The sequence below is a fragment of the Acomys minous genome, assembly GCF_964271855.1.
Source record: "Acomys minous genome assembly, chromosome: 13".
In the NCBI taxonomy this organism is placed as follows: domain Eukaryota; kingdom Metazoa; phylum Chordata; class Mammalia; order Rodentia; family Muridae; genus Acomys; species Acomys minous.
The window spans coordinates 10,584,793-10,607,617 of NC_140495.1; the positions used below are offsets into that span (position 1 = coordinate 10,584,793).

At 46.7% G+C, this 22,825-nt stretch overlaps 1 protein-coding gene across 3 annotated transcripts in view; it reads left to right on the forward strand.

The window, feature by feature from the left end:
• The window catches only part of LOC311580532 (uncharacterized protein), a 283,282-nt gene that overhangs the window by 71,658 nt on the left and 188,799 nt on the right, over positions 1 to 22,825 (forward strand). For 2 of the 3 annotated variants that reach the window (XR_014773497.1, XR_014773498.1), the window contains exon 1: positions 4,253 to 4,438. The exons of the other annotated variant lie outside the window; for it this stretch is intronic. The gene's annotated coding sequence lies outside the window, so the exon portion shown is untranslated. Of the gene's footprint in view, positions 1 to 4,252; positions 4,439 to 22,825 lie in introns of those variants that run through there. 3 annotated transcript variants of the gene reach the window in all.

Below are 22,825 nucleotides of genomic sequence, written 5' to 3' on the forward strand. Positions count from 1 at the left end.
TATATATACACTATATACACACTATATAGTATATTTATATATACCATATATAGTGTATATATAGTATATATATATATACACATACATACATACATACACACACACACACACACACACACACACACACACACACACACACACGCTGGAGGTATCCTAACATCTTATCTCAAGTTATACTATAGAGCCATAGTGACAAAAATCATGGAACTGGCACAAAAGCAATTATATAGATCATATAAGATCTCTCTCTCTCTCTCTCTTTCTCTCTCTCTCTCTCTCTCTCTCTCTCTCTCTCTCTCTCTCTCTCTCTCTGTGTGTGTGTGCGTGTGCGTGTGCGCGCGTGCACTATGGAGGTAGAGGAGAGGCTTTCTGGGAAAAGAAAGGAGACTATTGGTGTCAATGTTCCCAAAGCGTCTTGGTGTGTTACAGAGTGTCTAATATTTTATTAAGTAAAAGGTGACTTACTTTTCTTTCTCTGCTTGTGGTAAATATCTTCCTGCATAGACATTTCTCTCCTTTTACCGTTTACTTCCTCAGGATAGATTCCTAGTGACAGATTCCCCAGCTCTGGGAACATTATTTTATGACTCTGTTACATACAGTTAAGTCACCTCCCAAACATAACCATATCATAACCGACAACATGGAGATGCACAGACTTAATCAAGATCTGGTTAACCCTCAGAATTATTGTTATTTTTGCTAATGTAATAGGTGTAAAATGATGCTTAATGATTATTTTAATTTGTTTTCCTTTGATCACAGCAAGGTGGAACATTTTTTGTGTGTGTTTATTAGGCTCCGTGTCTCTTGCAGAGACAATCAAATCACGCGCTCTGCTCATCCATTTATAGAGCATCTTATTTTTTGTGAGCTAATTGTGTATCTTTATACAATGTGTCCCATTTTGTGTTTTGTTTTCCTTTTAATTTTTGTATTTTGAGTATAAAAACAGACATTTAATATCATTAAATTAGACCCCCCCCTAACAATAGGAAAAGTTGATGCCTGAGTATAGTTAAAAATATTTAATATTATTATTTGACATGTTTTTTTTTTATAAGATTCAAAAATATTTACTTTTTTGGTCATACAAAGGTTATTTTGACTTATGCTGTTAGTAGAAGATACAAACAGATTTTGTTTTAAGTTTTCTAAACAGATAGAACCAAATTGCTTTGTACAAATTGTAGTTTTTGCAAGCTAGGCATGGTAGCACACACCTTCAATCCCAGCATGCCAGAGGAAGAGGCAGGTAGTTGTCTGTGAGCTGAGGCCAGCATAGTCTCAATAGCGAGGTCCAGGCCAGCTGGGGGTGAATAGTGAGACACTGTCTAGAAAATGCTTTTGTGTATGTGTGTGTTTGCTGTGTGTATTTATGCATGCTCACATGTTTGTGTACCCATGTGTGTGTACATGTGCACGTGGAGACCAGAGATTGAAGTCACATGTTTTCCTCAACTGCTCACCTTACATACGGAGGCAGGGTCTGTAGCTAAGCCTTGTGTTTGCTGGTTCTGCCTAGTCCTAGCTGAGCAGCTTGCCCTGGGTATTCTAGTGTCACCCACTGAGCGCTAGGACTAGAGGCCCGGCCACCGTGCATACTTAGCTATTTTAAAAACATGTTCTTGTATGTGTGTATGTGTACATGGCGCTTGCAGAGGCCAGAAGAGGGCGCCAGATTCCCTGGAGGAGCTGGGATTACTGGCACTGTGTGCCTCCTGATGTGGATGCTGGGACTAGTTGGCCCTCCGCCCCTCCCCCATCCCACCCCCCACAGGCTTCATCACTTTTGCAACATCTCTCCGACCACTCCAGGTGACATATCCAGATTCTGGAGATGAGGAGGCACATATGGCGGATCACTAATCTGCCTATCATATACAGCACTGGGAGTTCAATAGAAATCCTGTTAGACGTATGTGAAGAAGAGTCAGCTAAACTGCTCTCTCTGTGCCATATTTACATTTCTGGCGCAGTCCTGTCCTCATGGAGGTCACTTGGTGACATTTTGAGGCCCGCTTTCCGAATTTGAACAGCCCCGTCCCTTTAACCGTTCACCCAAAGCTGTGTGTTGTCAGTGTGCACAGGACTTTCCTTTGGGCACACCCTGCCTGAGTATATTTCTTCTAAGCAGCTCTCACTTGATGTCCTTAATTCCTTACGAAACTGTATTCCCTGATGTGATATCAGTGCCTGGCATCCGCTCCACAAGGAGAAACATATGTTGGCGATGCGTGGTGAGATGAGAAAGCCGTTCCTAGGGAGCCAGCCACGCTGCACCATATTGAGAAACCTCCACGTTCATTATTTATCCGAGAAGACAAAAATGCTGAGCACCGAGGTGACCTTCTGAGCTGAGCAAAGGCTGCTGATAGTATGTGTGACCTACTTTGCTCGGTGTCCTGACCAGAAGGACACCCTGCAGCCTGGTGGGCGCCCTGGCAAAGGGAAGTGGCGTATGGGCCTGGGCTTGAGAGAGAGAGGGCTGCTTTGGGACCCTGTAGAGACCTTCGCCACAAATGACTGATTAAGTTCTACTTCATGGAAATTGAAATCTGGGATCTGCTTCCTTCTTCTAGTCTGATATTCATGTTGAAACGCTGCTCTGGATAGAAAGGATAACGGCAGAGCTCACTGATGGAAGGCGTGGTCCAGCCTCCAGTGTGAGAAGGCAGCTCAGTCTCAGGGCATTAGCTCCTGAGGGTGTAAAGCAGGGAGGTGGGGATGATTGAACTTAGTCTAACTGATGGGCAATTTTAAAAAATTACAATATAAAATGGGGGTACAGTGGAGCAGGCTCATCATCTCAGGGGTTCCAGATCATCTGTGGCTACATGAGACCCTGTCTCAAAAAAACCAAAACCAATCAACCCACCAACCAACTACAAAACGCAGCATCCTTTTAAAAGGTCAACAAGGCGTCTACCCTTTCAGTTCCACAGGTTATTTTATTTTTAACTATGAATGTATGTGCATGCATGTGCGTGCATGTGTGTGTGTATGTATGTGTGTGTGTGTGCGCGCGTGCGCGCGTGCATTTGTGTACATGTGGAGGACAGAGGGCACTCTTAGTGCCATTGGCCAGGAACCCACCAAATAAGCTAAATTAACTGGCTGATAATACTTTTGCTTTTTTGAGCTGATTAGCATTCCAGCCAGCAGGATCCTAGAAAGATTCAGAACTCTGTGCTTTAAGAAGTGGTCACAGCTACTTGATTTTCCTTCTGTGTCATAGGTATCTACTGTTTAAAGCCATACAAATTTTCTTATTTTTAGGATTAATGTTTTATTTGTGTGTGTGTGTGTGTGTGTGTGTGTGTGTGTGTGTGTGTGTGTGTTTATATGTCTGTGTATGCACATGCATGCGAGTGCCTGTGAAGGTCAGAAGAGGGTGTCAGATACCCCTAAATCTGGCATTTGCTACAGTTGTGAGGCACCAGATAAGGGTGCTAGGAACTGAACTCTGGACTCTTGCAAGAGCAGCAAGTGCTCTTCACTGCTCGTCTATGGCTCTCCAATCCACACTTTACCTTTTGAATACCAAATCCTTTAGCCTGTGACTCACAAGAAACCTTTGCCAGGGAGGCAGGAGAAGCTGTGCCTATTCTTTATGAAGTCTGCCGGGATGTGTTTTGCCAATTTCCTCAGTGATGTGAAAATTCCCTCTTTCCTCTTGTTATTGCAGTCAGGGTCGGAGTCTGAGGCCCAGCAACCTAACAGACTAGGACTGGCTACAGGCCAGTTAAAGATGCACAGTAATGGTGAAAAACAGAGGTTGAAATTGAGAGAGAGAGAGAGAGAGAGAGAGAGAGAGAGAGAGAGAGAGAGAGAGAGAGATGTACTCAACGTGTCCATATTGCAAAGAGGAACAGAGAGGTTTAGTGACCTCCAAAGTCTATCTTTTAGGATCTTAATGTGAGGTTCAGGTTTAAATAGAAGGTAACAAGTGAACCATCATGGTCGAGGTGCGGTCATGTCTACTACTCTTGCCTCAACTCCAGCAAGTAGTCTGGCAGGTTGTCAGAATCCTGTGACATCTTGTCCTGGGAGGCAAACTCCCTCTGGCCAACACCAGCTTTTTCCTTCTCACAGCACGAGACTTGGGGAAATCCCAGTTCCTTGGGTTATATCATCTCTCCGTGTTCTGACCACCAAAAGGGAGGGACACAAACATCTCCTTAGAATGACTTTATTCTCTCTGTGCAGTGATGCCTCCTGGGATTGGGTCTCTTCACCGTCTTTTGCTTCCCTCCCTTGCAGATTGGGAGCTCTGCTATCATAGGAGCATGGAGAGGCCAACAAGACTCAGAGCAGCTCTGAGCAGCTCTGAGCAGCTGGCTCCAGCTGGCCTCATCAGACCTGCAGGACTTTCTGCCTCAAGTCCCGTTGTGGTCCACCATCTACTTGGTATCAAGTGCGTGTACAGATGTTGCCGGTGAGTCCAGTGCTCTTTGAGGTACTAGCAATGTGCCAGGTTTTCCTCAAACTTCAGCTGTCCTTCCTTCCTCACATTGGAAACTCCCAGCCTCCTCCAGACTGTCCTTGGAGGGGAAAGTGGCTTCTCTGGTCAAGGTTGCCCCTTACCATTGTCAGAATTACCACTTACCCTTTCCTGCACTCAGGGAATGGAAGGCCAGCCTGCAGACACTCGGCCATGACGTTGTCTCGGGTTTGTGCTTGGGCACCAATAAGCCTGTCCTTTGTGCTTTTGTGGACAGTCACTGTGGACATGGAGATTCACCTTGAAGAGTGTAGAATCTGAAGTGAAATTCAAACCTGAAAACAATTCTAGGTGGGACAACACTAATGAGAAAAGCAGGACATATACCTTACAGTCCTGCTTTAGGTGGGAAATTAGTGGCTGAAAAGGCATTTAGCCAAGTGATTGAAAAAAAAAATGTCCTAAGGTCAGGAAAACAAAACTGGATGTGATTTTTCTCCTTTGAGGATTGAATAGAAAGTGGGGACAATTTACTTCTTGTACATTAAAAATATGTATTTAGCATTATGAAACTGAATTATGTGTACTTAAAATTTTGAAGTCAGCCATGATTTAGGCCGTCTGTTTTTGTGTGCATGTGCATGTGTATGTGTGTGTGTGTGCATGTGTGTGTGCATATGTGGAGGTCAGAGGTCAGCACCATGTATAATGCATCCTGCTGTCTCCACCCCCACGGTACTGGGTTTATGGGCACATGCTTCCACATCCAGCCTTTTCTTATATGAATTCTAGGAGAATTGAACTCAGATTCCCCTCCCCCCCATGCTTGTGACTTAATCATCTCTCCAATATCTGTGCAAATTTGTGGGGTCACAGGATAATAATTCAGCAGATACACAACTGAAATAACTAGCATTTTCATCTCCCCAAACACACCGTTTGTATGTGCTCAAAGCATCAGTGTCTTATTTTTCCAGGTCCTTTGAAAATGTCAAAAATTGTTATAGGCTGTTGTTCAGCTATATGCTGGAGCGCTGGCACCAGTTCCTCACGTGCTAACCGTGCTTGGGTGCCTGTCCCCTAAGGTCCAGCTCCTTCCCTGCTTCTGTCTTGAGTTGTCACCACTCTCTTTCTTTTATGACATTGGAAGCATTTCTCTGGATCTCTTGCTGCCTGTTCACACTCGCTGAGATAACTCTTGTCACGTTCTTGGCCACTTGTCTTCCACTTGCTAAATGTCAGCCCTTCGTGTGGCCAAGATTATTATTGCTCAACAGTTGGAGCGATGAGGCCCAGGAAATTCGTTGTTTGCATCCTGATCCGATCAAGCGGTTTGGGCTCTTCGGTGGGGTGTGAGTAAAGGGGTCGCCATAGGAAGTTACTCGAATGTTCCATCTGCTGTTCTGGACACACACACACACACACACACACACACACACACACACACACACACACACACGGGCTTCGGAAGGAGTACTCAGCTTGGACCCGTCAGTTGGCAGGTGCCCTGGCTTACAGTCTCCAGGCTTGAGAGAAAGAAGCATTCAGAACAATACTCCAAATGAGGGGACCCAGAGAATTTCTTGGAGAAGAAAAGGGGAAGCCGGTGTTGTTGAGTGGCCTTGGTTTTTGAAAAAGGCTGCCTTAGAGCATGCTGGAACAAGAGGAAATTGTAGTCTGAGGACCAGAGGGTCAGAGAGAGGGCTAACGTGGCTGAGTAAGGCCTCAGCTGACAAGCCAGATGGGAAGTGGAAGGCACCAGATGTGACAACTGGCTATGTCTGCTGTGGTCCACTCTCCTGCCAGGCCAAAAGGGGGGCAGGGTTGGGCTCACATCTCCTCAAGGGCCTTGTTAAAGGGATCTAGGAATGTGGGTATCAGGAAAGGACTCCCTCAAAAGCATGTTTAGACTATCTGTGGTGGGAGGCTGAAGCTTCAGGGTTGCCCTGGGTTTAAGGCTAGCCTGGGCTTCTGAGAGGAAGCCAGGCTCGTCCCGATGGCAGGGTGAGGCTGAACAAAGTGGGCTGAGGAAATGGCTCAATAGTGGCTCTTTCTGCTGATCCTGGTGATTTGAATCCCATCCCTGGATGGTGAAGTAAGGCTCTTGGAAGCCAGTTAGCCTGGCAAATGCAGCAACAAGCAAGACTACCTCAAGCAAGGTGGAAGGTGAGAGTGGACACCCACAACTGTCCTCTAACCTTTGCACATCCCATGGCATGTGTATGCCTATATTTACACACGAACATGCACACATGCAGACACATAAAAATACAGCCCCCCACAATTCTCTCTCATGCACATGTGTATGCACTTTGTGCGTGTATACAATGTTTTTTTTTTGTTTGTTTTGTTTTGCTTTGCTTTTTTGTTTTTAAGAGAAAAGTGAAAACTTGAGGAAAGAATAAAAGACTTCAGGAGTTGGGAGCACGTACGTGACTTCCCTTCTAAAGTCCCTTTGGCGTTTGCTTTCATTCCTGTGCACTTTGCAGGTGACTTCCATTTCTTAGGAATCCCCTTGTGTGCTTTCTCTGGTTTGGAGTGACCCTCCAAGACTGTGCTGGCCTCCAGCCTAGAGTTTGTCACAACCTGCCCAAACCTTACCACAACAGGACACAGACTCACAGTGTCCTGTAGGAGAAACTCATCGGGTATCCTATGCAGGCAGCCAAGCCTTCGCTTGAGGGGTTAGGACAGGCTCAGACCAGCGGCCACTGCACTCACAGTGGGGTCACAGGAAGAGGCTAGGGCTTGATAGAGTTTGATCTGAAACATCCTGACATGCTCATTAGAACAAAACAAAAACAAAAACCCAGTAGGTCCCCTGCTTGTAGCTCAATTTTGAGGACTGAGTGGCTTCAGAGAGCCGAGCCTGTCTGGGGATCCTGGTTACTAAGGGGAGGGGCTTTGGAGCTTTTCCCTGTTCCTAGGCTCAGTCATGACACTCACTTATGGAGTGTTAACTGGCATATTATCTGACCTAAGCCTTAGGTTCCCTATCTATGATTGCCATTGTCAGAGTCTTTATAGTCACTGCTGTTACTGTCAGGGGTCGCTAGGATAAACTGTACAAACATTTAACTTTCAGGAAATAATAAATGCTAATTATTTTTATTATCCATGTCTCAAAGACACCATCATGATTCATCTGTATTAATTCCTATGTAATTTGCTTTCTCAGTATGAAGGCATTGGAATAAGCTCTAGATTATTGGGCAAGCATTCTGCTCATGTTTATTTACAGAACCGTTGTCCAAAGGCACGACTAGCCATCAGAGAAGCATCTGGAAATGGAAGTTTTTAAGAGCAGATGGAGACAATGACACCTTGTGGAGGTGAAAAGCAGAGTAGACATCGGGGGAGGAACGCTCTAAGCAGGCACTCCCTGGGGAGGGCCATCTGTGTCACTGCAGAGACAAGTCCCTGTAGCTCATGAGAGCCTCTGGCTCCATACCCTGAGAAGAGAAGAAAGAGCATCATACTTACTTGTTAGTGGAAGAAGAGTATGGGATACGTGTGTGTGTGTGTGTGTGTGTGTGTGTGTGTGTGTGTGTGTGTGTGTGTGTATGTGTGTGTGTGATGCCTCTGTTGGCAGTAAACACTGAACTTTCACACGTAATCAGTGGAGAAGTCTGGCAGAGTAGGTGGCTGTTGTTCACATCTTCCTCTGACGGTCAGCTGCCAATTTTATGGTCCACCCTTCAGCAGGAAGCTCTCAGGACAGGCTTTGAGGGTAAGGGTGGCAACTAAGCGGACGGACACACTGCATCTGTCCCGCTTGTCAAATGTCGCGATGGACGCTATATTCACTATCCCCAGCCCTGACGCTTCACTGTGAACTGCCTTCATCTTGTCCTCTCTCTTAGCTTAGAGGCTTAGTGATGAAACAAACCCCAAGAGGCAAGATGATGCTCCCGTGGGTAGAGATGGCAAGCGGCAGAGCCAGAGGCCAAACACTTAAAACCTGAGCCCAAAATGTGTGGTGCCCGCAACAACTATTCCTAAAGCAAAGCGCAACCCAACGTGGACAGACACATCTGAAGTTTGCCTCCTACATCCCTGTGCCTGATTCCAGGTTTTAGCTCAAGATTGCAGCCGGGAGGGATTGCCATAGATGAGCGGGATCTGCAGGGCCTGGAATGGCCTGGATCAAGCAAATAGAGTAGCAGTGGGCTGCGGGCTGCCGGCTGGAGGGCGCATGTGTCGCTGACAAACCTTCAGACCATTGCTTTCTGCCCAGCGACAAGTGGGATCCAGGCCTTGTGTCTATCGACTGTTGACTTTGCTCTATTTATTTACCTTTCTCTCTTCTGGTTCCACACCCTTCCTTTTCCTGTATGCAACCTTGGTTGGCTTCTTGGTTTTTTTTTTTTCTTTTCCAATATCTAGTGTTTTAATTTATTCATTTAAATCCTGTTTGTTTCACAAATTCAGTTTTGACCCCAGCCTAGAAAAGCTGAGACCAGCCTGCTCAACTCCACTCTCACTGTTGCTGTCCCTCTCTCGCTCTTTCCACTTCTCTTTACATCATTACTGTGTGAGTTCATAGCTGCCCATCACAACCCTTCAGTGAAGAAAGCCATCCTTTATTTGTATAATGCTTTCCTTCTTTTCATCGCCATGACAGGGTTTCTAAGGAAAATCATTTAAAAGGAGGATTGTTTTATTTGGCCACAGCTTCAGGAGTGCAGTCTACAGGTGTCTGGCTGCATTGCCTGTGGGATTCGGGTGAGCTAGCACATCACCGGGGAGGGCACGGTAGAGCAGAGCTGTTCATCTCACAGCGGCCAGGAGGCAGACTGAGAGGATGAGCCCACACTAGCAGGCCTCCACCTACTTCTGCTTATCTTCCAGCTGTGCACCTAGCCTGGGGGATGATGCCACCACGCTCAGGGGATGGCCTCCTCTCCGTTACAGTCTGACACACCAACCACCTCTTACTGATGCATTGAAGTATGCTTGACCTGTTTCCCAGGCCTCGCTCCAACCAATCAAGTTGCCTATGGAGATGGGTACCACACTACTGCTGGTTCTTCCCTGTCATCGTCCTTCTGTCCTCCTCATCACTTGCCTGGGTCAGGTCTGGGCTCCACCTCTGACATGTAAAAGTGTTGCTCCTGTCTATAAGCAAAGGTTAAGACTGGATGCCAAGTTCTCCATTCATAGTTTCTCTGAGGATTTTATTAGCGTTTTCCCATGGCATCATTTATACCTTGTGTGAATCAAGTGAGTGCAGGAGCCTGCTGAGGCAAGAAGAGGGCGTCAGATCCCCGGGATCTGGGGGTATAGCCAGCTATTAGTCTCCACCTAGGTCATGTGTTCTTAACCACTAAGGCATCTCTCTACCCCCAGGATCTTAGTGTTGCTGAGGTACTGCTTGAGGCATGTAGATTTTTTTGCGGGGAGGCAGGGGGGTTGTTTTAGCTTTAAGATCAATGGATCCGTTGCCTCATTGCTCAAAGTAGTGACTATTCCTGAGTATCTAGGCTATAACTTGATGTCGCCTATCATACATGTTTTCTTCACAGTATGGTAGGTCCTTTTCATCAGTAGGTACTGGAATTCCGAGTGGTTGGGAGCTTCCGTGTGGGTGCTGGAGACTGAGCCTGAGTCCCGTGAATGAAACAACAGTCTTCCCAATCACGGAGCCAACTCGTCAGCCCTGTGTTGACTTTTATTGTTGAGCTGTAGGAGCTATCTAGATATTTTGTGTATTTACTGATTATCGGGTGTTTTGGAAGTGGGTTTCCACCTTCCGGAGGCCACTCTTTCCACTTTGTACTATGCGATCCACTCAAGCTTTCCATCTGATGCCCTCTACCCACCTACGTGCTTATTTTCCTTTGTGGCTGTGCTTCCGCTGTCCTGTCATAACCGAACACTTGCTAAACCCAGTTCAGGAAACAGCACCTTCCATTCCGTGCACACTGCAGGTTAAAAAAGGAAACAGTGTTAACACTTCTGTGCGCTTGGTGACGGTGCTAACATTCCCCTGCTCTTTGTCAATGATTAATTTATTTTCCATCCAATGTTCTCATTTGCTCTTCGCTGTTAGCTCTTTCTCCCTTTTGTGACACGTGGCTCTTTTATATAAACCTGTGTTGGTTGGTTTCTTTTCTTTAGGTCATAATTGGATGATGCTAGTTCTTTATAAATACACTTTCCCCACTAGGTTTGGGTAGGGCGGAGTTTCAGCATGTCAGCTTACGTGGACCCCTGGGCGAGGCAGTGCGTTGTAGCTTCATCTCCAGAGAAGCCACCAGTGCCAAGTTACTTATAGTTGGAACTCTTTCTGTCTTCCACTTGTGTCAGTAACAGAGGGTTTCCTGCAAATGTGGGCTCTGTCTTCATTGGAGTGCTTTTCTCTGAAGGATTCTCCTCCCCTCACAGATTGCTGATGCCTCGTGTTCTTCCAAATGAGAGGATATTTGAGCCCCTGAGTGCACTATCTTGTTTAGACACCTGTGCTCTGGCAGGCTTGTCCGATGGATGTCCGAGATGCTCTTGTGTTTTCTCCTAGGTTTCAGAGTTGTTTTCCTCGGTCACACCGAGGGTAAAACTTGAATGTTTACATTAAATTTTTGACCTTTAGTTTTATTATTGATCTTATTTTAAGATGTCTTTTTATTACTTTAAATTCTGTGCACGTGTCTGTCTGTGCACAGGAGCATAGGAGCTCTTGAAAGCTAGAGGTGTGGGATCCCCAGAGCTGGGGTTACAAACTGTGGGTTCTGGGAACTACAAAAGCAGTGGTGTGTAGTTCTAACCACTGAGCCGTCTCTCCAGCCCCTCCCATTATCCCATTAGAGTGATTTCCTGGGAAAAAAGTGAAACTGGTCTATACACATGAGAGGCCCAGGTGACTGTACCCACTTTCCATTTTCTGCTCTTTTCTTTTCATCAATGTGACTCTCCTGGTTCCTGAGATACAGGATGAGAGCTGAGAGAACAAGGACCGTGAAGGTCACAGAGCACAGCGGATGGACAGCTGACTCTTCCACCCACCCACTGGTGACAGACTGCTCACCTTCTTCTATGCCTTAACTTTCTTTCCCCTTTTCCTTTCCTTTCCTTTCCTTTCTCCCTTTCTCCCTCTTCCTTCTTCCCTCCCTCCCTCCTTTTTCCTTTTTGTTTTGAGTTGGCATCTCACTTATCATAGCCTGTGAGTGCTATTCACTATGTAACCATAACCAAGAATGTCCTTGGACTCGCGTCTTCCTCTCTCCACCTTCCCCAACCGAGAGCTGGGGTTACACACGCGCACCATCACACACTGTTTGGTATGAGCAAGCAAATCCAGAGCACCGTGCATGCTAGGCAAGCTGTCTTGCCAGCTGAGCTACACCCCCCAGTCCTACCTTATTTACTTAATTATGCAGTGGTCATAATAATCATGGCCAACGTTTCCTCTGGTAGCCACTTTATAAAAGCAGGCATTCTAAGAGCTTTGCATGTGTCAACGAATTTAAAGTTCACCAGCATCATCCTCATTTCACAGAAGAGGAAACAGGCAACACGCGGTTAAATAAGCAGCAGAGTTCATCATCTGGAGCCCCTGGGGCCTGCGTTTTCTGGCACTTTCCCGGAGAGCTGCAGCTACCTCTTGGAGCTGTTGATTAAACTACAGTATATACCAAGCTGTAGGAACAGTGCCTGTGGCAAGGCAGGGCTCCTTCCTTCCTTCCTTCCTTCCTTCCTTTTTTCCTTCCTTCCTTTCTTCCTCTTCCTCTTCCTCATCCTTCTCTGCCTCTTCCTGCAAGCACACCCTGGTGATGACATGCAGGGGAAGGGTGCCTTCAGATAACTTTGGATGATAAATTAAGATGACAAAGGTAGTCTCAAACATTTGAATTTTTTTCCTTCTGATAGAATGTTTACAATGCTGACCCTGGCCTTAGAGATAGAATAAGACAATGACAAGAAAACTGTATTTTTTAATTTTGGTTTTATTTAGGGTTACCAATGTCTTGCTGTCTTAAGGAGCTTACTGCAGAGTGGAAAGGAAGAGGCTGCTTGCAGATCACCACTGGAGAGGTCACCTAAGGTCTCTGACCCAGTTTGTAGATGGAAGTAGGAAAAGCATTGTCTCCACCATCCTCTCGAACTTTCCTAATTGTCTTCTTCAGAATGGTCTATGCCCTGGGGTTATAGAGATAGAACTGGTCCTAACTGTGAGATGTGTGGCCAGCAGTGGTCAGCTGTCTTCCCTGGGAGTCAGGCCCTATGTGCTCACCTCACTCTCACAAGGACTCATGCACTGTGCTCTCCCCATTAGCACATCCAGAGCTTTCTATAGGAAAGGGAGGAGCTGGAGAATGGGCTTGTTGCCTTGATCTTATGTAAACTTATCTTTCACACTCTGAGGAGGAGAGGACAAGGAGAGGGGAAGGGGAGGGGAGGGGAGGGGAGGAAGGAGTAAGCAGGTAGGTGGATAGGGTAAGTAGGGGAGAAGATCCTAATGTCATATTGCCTGCTGGAACTTCTGGTCTGCTTAGCTTTGGTCAAAGGTCTACACAAGAACAATCAAAAGGCCCTGTCACAGTTAACTTATTTGTAAGGCCTAGGAAGCCAATAACTGACACAAAGAGACTGAAACGTAATTAATTCAAAGCTGCAAGCCCTATGCTAGGCAGAATCTAAACTGCTACGAATCTAACAATAAACTAAAACAAACTACTCTAATGCTCATAACCTACATCTATCCCAAGCCCTTGCCAATCTGATCCTTCTCAGGCATCTTCTTTCCACCAACTCCCAACTGTCAACTGTCAACTCCTCCAGGCTCCTCCCACCTCCCATGGAAGTCCCGCCTTCCACTTCCTGTCCTGCCCAGCTGATTGGCTAAACAGCACTTTATTGACAGTTGCTACATCCACTCAAGGCATTCCTCCACAGGGCCCAGCTGACATTGATGAGGTAGAGGATGAGAAAGGAGACAAGGAGAAGAAGAAATGATCTTGTCACATCAAGCTCCCCTTCTAGCCTCTAGGACCTCGATACAGCTACAGACTCCAGACCCTGAACAGTGACTGACCAGCGATGTTGGAATCCATAGTCCGCTTCAGTTTCCAAGTCTGTGTCTGAGCCTACCCACCTCTTGGCATGGCTTCTTAGCATTGAGCCCTCTTTCTGCCAGCCCAGCATGGACTGTTTGCCTTGGCATCGGGCCCCCTTGCTTCTTGTTAACTCTGCAGGACAGTGACTTCCTTAGCCTGTCTGCCATGTCTCATTTCCGGCAGCTGATGTCTTGTTTCACTGCCTTTCCCTAGCAACAGCAAACCCTCCACCAGCCTTTGACTGAAGGCACTCACACCTCCTTTTCTAGAGGCAGAGTGCTGGCTGCCCCTCTGCTACTTGCACACATCAGTCCAAACCATCTAGATCTTTCTCTCTCCCCCCACCCCCCTCTCTCTCTGTCTCTCTCTCTCTCTCTAAGGGAAACAATCTTGGGAGACTTTTCATCCCTAAGAAAGTTCTTCAGGAAAAGTTCAAAGATGGACTGTTGTTTAGAGATCAGTGAAAAGGAGATGGAATTTAAATATTAAGAAGAAAGTGCTTGCCTTCAGGTAAAGCTGACATTTGCATGATAATGAGAGTGGCCAGCCAGATGGGATTGAGAGTCTGACCAGAATCTCAAACCCTGGTGAGGGAAGATCGGTTCACCAGACTTGATGATAGAAATATGCTAATCAGGAGTTGGCGGTGGCTGCTGCCAGCCACATTCACAGATCCTGAGACAAAGAAGTAGGAGAGGTCCCAAACAGGAAGTGATACAGCCTGACATTAAACTTAATTTGGTTTGTTTTCCCATCAGCCACCGGCAGATGTGCAGTTGTGGGAGTCTTTGCAGGAGGCGGGGGAGAGTGCCGCCCTTCTGTCAGAACTGTCTGACATTGTCCTCGCCAGGGCTGCTGTTGTCATTACTGTTATTGTGTCAGGAACAACCGGAGAGAGGGGAAGGGAATTCAGGAATCTGACCCAAATCATCAGTGGAGGATAACTGGAGCATCTTCCAAGGGGAGGAAAATACAGGCTCCAAGGACACACTTTTGTGCCTTGATGGCCAGGGTAGGGTGAGGCGAGTATCTGAGAGATGGGATCAGTAATTGGGAAGATACCTTAACTTGAAAATTGAGTTTCCTGAAAGAGACAAGGTTATGTTAGTCTGACCCAGACTTGAATGTGAATTCTCTTATTTTGAGACAACAAAAGCAGTTTTGTGGAAAGATGAGGGGTGGGGATTGTAAGGAAGGATAGAAAAATCTCAACATGGCTGTAATCTCCTTCCTGGTGCTGAGGCTTCTATAGTCCTCTCCCTCGCCATGAAGGCGAGGAGTGTGGCTCACTTCTTTTTCCTTTCCTTTCCTTTCTTTCTTTTGCTTTTTCGAGACAGGGTTTCTCTATGTAACCCTGGTTGTTCTGGAGTCGCTTTGTAGAGCAGGCTGGCCTTGAACTCACAGAGATCTGCCGCCTGCCTCTGCCTTCCAAGTGCTGGGATTACAGGCGTGTGCGCCACAGTACCTGGCATGTAGCTCACTTCTTACAAGTTTCCACCAGCATCCTCGGCCACATGGCGAAAGCAGAGGCAAAGGTTTTGCAAGGTAACCAAGCTCCTTCAGCTGACCCCCAAATTGAATGTGCGGTGATTTTGTGAGTGACCCTGGCCTAATTAGAACTGTCCTTCAAAAGAAGACGTGGGCTTCTGTAGAGGCAGACACCAAACAACAGCGTGGTGGTGGCCTTAGGATGATGTCTAGGGTTGCAGGAACTTACTCTTTTTCTCTACTGATATAAAGAATAAAAAGGCAGGAAATGCCAGGACTCAGCATTTAGCTAAGTTTTACTGAAAGTGAAAGTATACAACACATAGTCACACACAGCCACACACAGGCAGCCACAGCCACACAGACACACACACACACACACACACACACACACACACACACACACACACACACACACGAATTCCCAAGGGAATATAAAGCGTTGTTTGTTGAATGCGCTCAAATGCTGGGGTGGGCGTCAGGGGTTATGTCTAGAGATGTGATGAAGTTGCCTCTCTCCCTCAGAACTGGCCAGTTGGAATTCCTGCAGGGGATTGGATAATCCAAACAAAGAGAGGGAAGCTGATTTAGTCAGCACAGGAGCCCTTTGATGGTAGATTTCAGTCTCACCAAACAGCTCCCTGGGATGTGGAGAGGAGTCCACTACCAAGACCCAGAAGTCAACCATCTTAAATGTTTAAGTGAAAATTGCATCAGTGAGCATAGGGCCTCTTTGTCCCGTCTGTCTGGCTATAGCAATACCCAGGAGTCCTGATCCTCAGGAGAGTCTGTAGAGACATACCACAACATCAGCACATGAAAAAAGCCAGTTTGCAGAATGAGTGGACCTCTTCCTGCAGGGCCATCTGTAAGGGACAGAGTGTGGCTGAAAAAAAATGGGGTGATATTTAGGTAAGAGAATATTCTTTGTGGATGTCCCACAAAGAATCCTGACAGGGGTCCGGAGCTTTTGAGTCTTGACTTTCAGTTCTTTAGTTCACTTCCCTTCTCAGTTGTGCCTCTGTCTTCCTTCTTAGGCCATCACTATCCATGTGTCCCTGGTCCAATTCTTTGCTCCTGGATTTAAGAATCTGGAGGTCTCCTTTGCATACTCTGGACTCAGATCTATACCTATAACAGGCCCCCCCTCCCCCTTTTAAATTTACTTTGAAGAAGCAAGTTGACTTGAGTCTTATAACTCCAAGGAAATAACTTTTGTTAACGATTGAAAAAACAGCTGGAGGCAGCTCCTTCAGGTGCTAAGCTCCAGATGAACCCAGGCCAATATTTTGACTCTGGCCTTACGACAGCTGGTCAGAAAACACAGCTGAACTGTGTCTGGGCTTCCGGCCACCGAAACTGGGAGGGACCGCATAGCTATCACTTAAAGCTACTAGCATCCATGGTAAATTTGTTACAGGACAATAGAAATCACTGCAGTTTATTCTTTAAATTGCTAATTGGGGGGCTGTGGAGGGAGCTGGAGTGCTTGCCTAGCATTGCATAAAACCCTGGGTTAGACTCCCAGCACCATATAAGCTTGGCATGGTGGCACTTCCATAGGATGCCAGCACTAGGGAGGTGAAGGCAGGGGGATCAGAAGTTCAAAGTTAAGGTAGAGGAGCTTGTTATAACAAGCTCTTGCCTACAATGTAAGAAGCTTGGGTACAACATAAAAACCAGGGGCAGTTGCACAGACCTGAAATGCCAGGACTAGGGGAGGCAGAAGCAGGAATTCACAGTCAGCCTGGGCTACTTAAGACTCTGTCTCAAGAAATAAAACAAAACAAAACAACGTAACTGGAGCAATGCCTGGCGTCAGTTTCTCTGCCGAGAGGGGCAGAGCACTGAGGCTCAGTGAAGCTGGCGTCTCACACACATTTCTGTAGCTAATTTTGTGTTAATCGGTGCTCTTGTCTGTTTGGGGTGTCTTCATCCTGCTGGGTGATTCCTAGGGTGCTGTTTCAGTCAAGTTTCTCTTTCTTTACAGCAGCCCAAGCGACAGTTTGAAGGCAAAGGTCTGTACCCCTGGTTTCACCCATATGCACTCCGCCTCCTGCTGCTCAGTGTCAGTTCAGTTCGATTAGAAGCAATGTTTATTGAACATCTGCTATGCTACAGATTTCCTATTGGGGCAGGGGCAGGGGCAGGGGCAGGAAGTAGGGGTATTGTTAGTGGTGCTGGAATGCAGCCCAGAAATTGAAGTCAAGGTCACGTGGCCACACGTTCATCTCCAAGTTTGTATGATAAATGGCCATCTTCTGTAGTTGCTATTATAGAGGGCAGAGTGGCGAGTGTTTAACAGATTGTATTTGTTGGATGTATGACCTTAGGAAAATTCCCTGTTTGGGCTTAATCTGAAAAAATAAGATTGATAATCATCGTAAGTGCAGCAGGGCCCGAGAGAGGGTTAGTATCCAAAGCATGTGCCTTAGACACACGAGGGCCCGGGTTAAGCCCCATCAGGCACATTAAAGAGCTGAGCACAGTGGCACACAGTTGTAATCCCAAGAAAGGGGTGGCAGGTGGAAACCTGGGGCTTGCAGGTGAGCATCCCAGCCTATTTGATGTATTCCAGGGAGAGACTCTGTTTCAAAAACAGATGATGATGTTCTGAAGGATGGTTCCCGAAGTTGACCTTAGGTCTCCACACCCACGCACACACATGCTTTTGTATCCATGTGCCCATTCATAGCCAGAAACAGGGACATACCCACAAGTTCAATATAGCAGTAATTTAATATAATGGTTTTGAGAATTACAAGCACAAAGGCATGTAAAATCTGGTATATACTAAAATCTCAATGTAAGACTTTTACACATGTGGAGAATGTCCTGTCCATTGGCTAGATCTGGGTAGGGGTTTGAAGTTTACGGCCTGTATTGTCCTTGGCTGGTGCCATAGTTTGAGCGGGACCTCTGGGCCCAAATCTGCCTATCATAATGTTCTTCTTGTAGGTTTCTAGGACCCTCTGGGTCCTTCTACTTTGCTATTCTCCCATGCTTCTCTCATCTAGAGTCCCAATAGGATGTCCTCCCCTCTGTCACAGTTTCCTGGGGTGGAGAGTGGGGTATGACTTTCACATATACTCTGGTGCCTCATATTTGACCATGTCCCCTGGAGGGGGAGACCTGGTGGCACTCAGAGTAAGGATAGCAGGCTACCAAGAAGAGACTTGATACCCTATGAGCATATAAAAGGGGAGGAGGTCCCCCTCAGGCACAGTCATAGGGGAGGGGAGTAAAGGGAAAATGGGAGGGAGGGAAGAATGGGAGGATACAAGGGATGGGATAACCATTGAGATGTAACAAGAATAAATTAATTAAAAAAAGGCAAAAAAAAAAAAGACTTTTACACATGTTACTATTATAGATTTATACTTTTATAATGTACTATATATATTTTGGGATTATATGATATGTTACCATTATTTACTATTTTTGAGCTGGAGACTTATGTAGCTCTGGCTGGCCTCAAACTAGCTATGTAGCTGAGGATAACGTGGACTCCCAATCCTCTTGCCTTTGCCTCCCAAGCACTAAGGTGACAGGCATGCACTTCCACCCCTTGCATTATATGACTTTAAGAGTAAACGTTATTTGTTACTACGACAATATCATCTACTATATATGTCTCTATTGTAACGTGACTTGTGAGGGTAGTGGATTAGGGACGTCTTATAAGACAAGCCTTTTAAATCAAGCCTCAACAATGGCAGCGTCTTGGATGAGGAGGCCCGTAGAAGAAGTTTGGCCGTTGGTCAAAGGCCTGAAGGTGATGATGAACTGAGTGAGTGGGGCCTTCTGTGGTCTTCCTACTCCACCTTCCTTCCTTCCCTCTCAGCAGCCGCTCTGTATGTTGCAGGTGGATGTGGGTAGAACTGCTCGGGGGTAGCGGAGTGGCGTGGGTGCTGGCTTCACAGCCTCATAGAGGTTGGGTTTTTGTGTGTGTGTGTTTTGTTTTGTTTTGTTTTGTTTCTCTTTCTTTCTGACTGTAAGTGGAATTTGATCCTTGGTGCTTAGTAGGATACCAAGAGTAGGTGGCTGGCTCATGGTTTCAGAGCAGGGCCAGGTCTTCCTACCAAGGAGCTTGTAGATAAGGACAAATGATAATGACCTCTTGACGGGTGGTACTAGAGAGTATTTGTGCCTGTTGTGCTGGGAGGGGGGATAGGTTCAGCACCAGGGAAACGTTGGTGGCCTGAGCTGTCTTTCTCCTATTCTGGAGCTTTGTCCTACTTGTCATTTCTGATTAAACTGTCATTCGCAGCTAACAAAGTCATCATGACCAGCAAGAGACCACTGGAGTACTCTCCCTTGGACGACAGCAAGCTGGCACCAAACTGCTTGTTCATGCAGCCGTTCTCTCTCTGTGGTTCCAACCGTTATTAATAATGATGATCATGGTCATTAGGCCCAGGAAGAAAATAATGATGAAACAGTTCTAATTAGGCATTATAACGACAACACGTTCTTATCATCATGTTGTCGAGTATTAATTATAATCATTAGAACCACTGTAACAATACAAACTTCTGCTTGAGTTTGTCTTCCGTGTGATCAAAGCATTTAAAGAAGCGATCTTGATAGTTCTGGTGACATTCTGTCAAGGGGAGGGCCGCGTTCAGATCTTGGCTCTGGGTTGTCTCTGTGGGGGGGGGGAGCGGTGAGGGGAGAGGGTTGGAGGGGAGGGAATGTGACACTGAACTTCAGAGGAACAAAGCAAAATACAGCAAAACAAGCAGTGGATAAATATACACACACACATCACATGACAGTGAATTCAGTGTGGCCCGAGGTCGGGAAAGAAGACTCCAGAAAGCTCAAATGTCATTTTTTTCCCTTGGCTACTTTCCAGCTATGTGAAACTGAGAATTTTTTTCTCCTCCCATTTCTGAATATAATGATTAATAGTCATTTCTTTTCTTCTTGTGTGTGTATGTGTGTGTGTGTGTGTGTGTGTGTGTGTGTGTGTGTGCATGTGTGTGTGTGTGCACGTGCACATGCGTTCACACATGTGCATGGTTTTTCTTGGGCATTATCCATCTTGCTTTTTGTTGAGACGAGGCCTCTCCCTGGCCTAGAACTCACCAAGTGGGACAGTCTGGCTGGCCGACAAGCCCCAGGGACCTGCCTATCTCCACCTCTGTAGCGCTGGGATTTCAAGCACGCGCTGCTATGCCCAACTTTCTAATTGGACCCAGCGTCCTCACTTTTCTGTCCTGCTCGTGGGGCAGCCAATGGTACTGATTCTGAGTAGGACTCATCTTCTCAGTTAGGGACAGTCCCGTCTTCCTGCTTCCCCCTTCCCTTTTGGTGGGAAGCACCAGCTTAGTGTTTCCTATGGTCATGTCTTGGGCTGAGAATTTTGGGAAGAACCAGGAAATTATTGACCCCCAGCTCTGGGAACAGAGCTGTTTGTGTTTAATGAAGCAGTTGAATGAATGAAGGGGTAGAAGGAGATTTCACAGAAATCTGTATATAACTTACCGCTAAGGAAGGTTTTTCATAGGTTTATTAATTTCAGGTACATAAGTAGGCCTCTGAACTGCCTGTAGTCAGATACGGTCTGCTGGTCACCTCCATCAGCTGCTTCCTGTGAGTTCTCTCTCCCTGTGTCTGTGAGATCTCTCCTTGCAGCTCTGGGCAGGAATTGGAGAAGCAGCTTGTCAGGGAGGCATTCGTGGGATGAAGGCTTAGCCATCCATCCCCATTGCCGTTCATAGCTGGGCTCTGGCCTTCGGCCTCAGCCTCTATGGCAACTGCAATACTCTACAGGGGGATCGTCTCCTGCTGTCCATGTGCCTTGGACCCCAGTTTGCATCTAAGAGTGACCTCCTGGTAACCCCAATGGGATGACCTTCAGATCTAGCCCACTATTAAAATATGAGTGGAGCGTTAATTAATGGACATTTTGTCTCTCAGTGACAAGTCCTGGATTTTATTCCCCAGGGTCCTGTAAATAGGAATGGTGGATATTTGTAAACCCAGCACTTGGTCGGCTAAGACAGGATGATCAGAAGTTTAAGGTCCTTATCACCTACACAGGGAACTGTGAGACTAACCTGGTGTATATGAGATTCCGTCTCAAAAACAAATCAAAAAAGGTTCTAGTAGTGAAGTTTGTCATCTGGCCTCTGACGCCGGAAGCCTCGCTTGTCCTTGTCTAGGCCAGAAGCTTTTGTAGGGTATTCACAGCTGAAGGCTCTTTCCAGATCTCTGTGGCGTTGTCCGTGCACCGGCTTCTCCTCCAGCAGAGCCTGGAAGTGTCATATGTAAGAGACAGCACAGCCCGAGTCTTCCTGGACCAGCAGCAATCTGCGCCATGTGGTCTTGTCTTTATGAGAAGCTGGCCTTCTTCATGCCAGGTCCTTAAGTTCCGGGGACAAGTTAGTGTGTCATTTTGACTTCTGTTGGACATAGACCAACATCCCGCCAGGCCGGATGTGGGTGAGCTGAGCGCTCAGGGGAGGCGGAAGTTCCGTACTTGGTGGGACCGCATTTCTGCTGTCATCAGGCCTCTCTTGCTCTCTGTCCAGAGGCTCTCAGCCCTCATTGACTTCTTAGATGCCACTCACCGATGACGATGGGGGAAGTTTGAAGGGTCAAGTTCAGGGACATCCTGGCCTCCACCTGTCCTTGTGTGTCTGTGAACGTGTGCACTCACACACATGTATATGAAGGTGTATCTGGAGGACAGAGGCCGATGTCACGTGTCCCGTTCAGTTGGTGTCCTCTTCAGTTGGTGTCCCCTTCAGTTGCTTCTCCAGTTTATTTTTTGAGACAAAGTCTGAGCCCGAGGCTCATTGACTGGCTTGGGCTGGTTGGTCAGTGGTCTGCACTGTTTCTGCTTCCCAGTGCTGGGACTATAGGCATGTCTCTACGCCCGGCTCTGCAGAGCCCAGCTGTTCACTCATGTTTCTGCTGGACTCAGTGCCACCCTATGCTGGTGGCACTGATATGTGAGTGACCCTCTTGTCCTGTCCCTGGTCTTTGTCTACAGGCTTGGCAGAGGAGGCAGAGGAACTGAGGGGAGGCACACCTCACTGGGCTAAGGCATCACAAAAGGCCGTAATTTCAGGCTAGCAAGCACTTCGCAGGCTCCTATCCTGCCAAATTTGTGTATTGGGAGCATCTTGAGCAAAATGTCAGGGAAAGCATCTCATGGAGTCCTGCTGACCAGAAGCCCGGGCTGCTGAGGCTGCCATCTGCCCGCAGCCTCTCCTCGGTAATTACACAAGTCTCTCAAGGCCTGGAACAAGCTGGATGCCAGCACACTTCCCTCCTCTAGGAGAGCCATGCCTCTTTCCTCTGCTTGTCTGGAACAACCCATATTTATGGTCCCCAGGTGTGAGAGAGGTATGAAGAAGGAGATGGCAGCATTTGGTGAGATAAACGCACAGAGACTTGGTTGGGGGATGTGGGAAGGGGGAGCTGGAGAGGAAGGAGGGGGAGACCCAGTGCTATAAAGGGCATGTGCGCTCATTTTTGCAATCCTTAATTAAACCATAGGCTGGAAAAGTTCCATTATAATCACTGCCTGGCTTTCTGAGTTCAGACATTTATTGTTTTCATTTTTGTTTTTTGTTTTTTTTTAAATTATTATTAGTGTTAACTGCTTGAAAGCATTTTATTTCTTTGATTACTAATTTATACCAAGAAGAGGAAAGGTGACTGCTAGTTTTTAGAAAGAAAATATTTTCAACGTTTGTTGACAACAGAATATTGATACAACCCTTCCCCGCCTCTTTTTGTTCCTTTAGGGGGTGGATGGACGGAAGTTGGGTAAGGTAAGGCTCTTATGTAATTTTCATTTGGCCATCATGTGAGGCCTCATCAG